Source organism: Octopus bimaculoides, chromosome 6 (assembly GCF_001194135.2).
Source record: "Octopus bimaculoides isolate UCB-OBI-ISO-001 chromosome 6, ASM119413v2, whole genome shotgun sequence".
In the NCBI taxonomy this organism is placed as follows: Eukaryota; Metazoa; Mollusca; class Cephalopoda; order Octopoda; family Octopodidae; genus Octopus; species Octopus bimaculoides.
The window spans coordinates 82,821,897-82,822,939 of NC_068986.1; positions in this window are offsets into that span (position 1 = coordinate 82,821,897).

Consider the following 1,043-nt stretch of genomic DNA (forward strand, 5'->3'; position numbering starts at 1 on the left):
TTGGTCTTCCAGCCAAGTGTTGGCCATTGTGTAGCTAACTGTAAAGGATTCTACGAAGGAGATGCAAGTTGGACGTACAACATATGTCTAAGTCATCTCAGTTGATACATATATATAGTGTGGATTCAGTACTTCTAATGGTGTTTCAACTAATGGTTTCAGTGTAGAATCCCATCTAGCCTGGTAACTGAAAAGATATTTCAGAGACATTGGCTGTTGAAGACTTCTACATATAAATACGTACTTACATGCACATACACACGTTTAAACACACACACACACACACACACGGTTGACTTTAATCTTATGATACGTATTGTAAGTAGTAAGTATTACGATACGTATTGTAAGTGATAATAGAATATCGTAGCATCAGTAAATTATGCAACAGAATTGTAATATCTATAAATTATGACAAAATGTTTTTAGTAACATCAGAAAGTTAAGACACAATATGTTAACATCTTTAAGTTATGACTCATTGTTATTGTAAGTAGCGTAAGTTACGACCAGTATTATAACCAGCATCAGCAAACTATGACGAGTATTGTAACACCAATAAGTTACGACAAAACTGTGAATAGCGTCTCTAAGTTGTGACCAGTATTGTAACATCAGTAATGTATTTGAAATATTAAGATGAAGTAAATGAACAAAGATTGCGAAGAAAATGGTCGACGTGATAGGAGAGAGAGGCGGGTAAATAGCTGTAATAGCAACAAATGCAGAAAATTGTGACATAGAATAGCATGGTCTGTCGTAACTGCAACTGATAACAACTGCAATAGCAGTAACATTAACAATTGCAGCAAGAACTTGCAACTGCAGTCATAACTGCAATAGCAACAACAACAACTACTACAAGATCAACTGCAATGACAGATGCATTAGCAACTACTATAACAATCGCATCAATCTTTAGCAATTCTGCTGCTGACTCTACTATTTTACGTCACAGCTAACAGGATGACGAGATTGTGATGGTGGTGGTGGTGGTGGTAGTAGTGGCGGTGGCGGCGGCGGTGGTTATGGCGGCGGCGGCG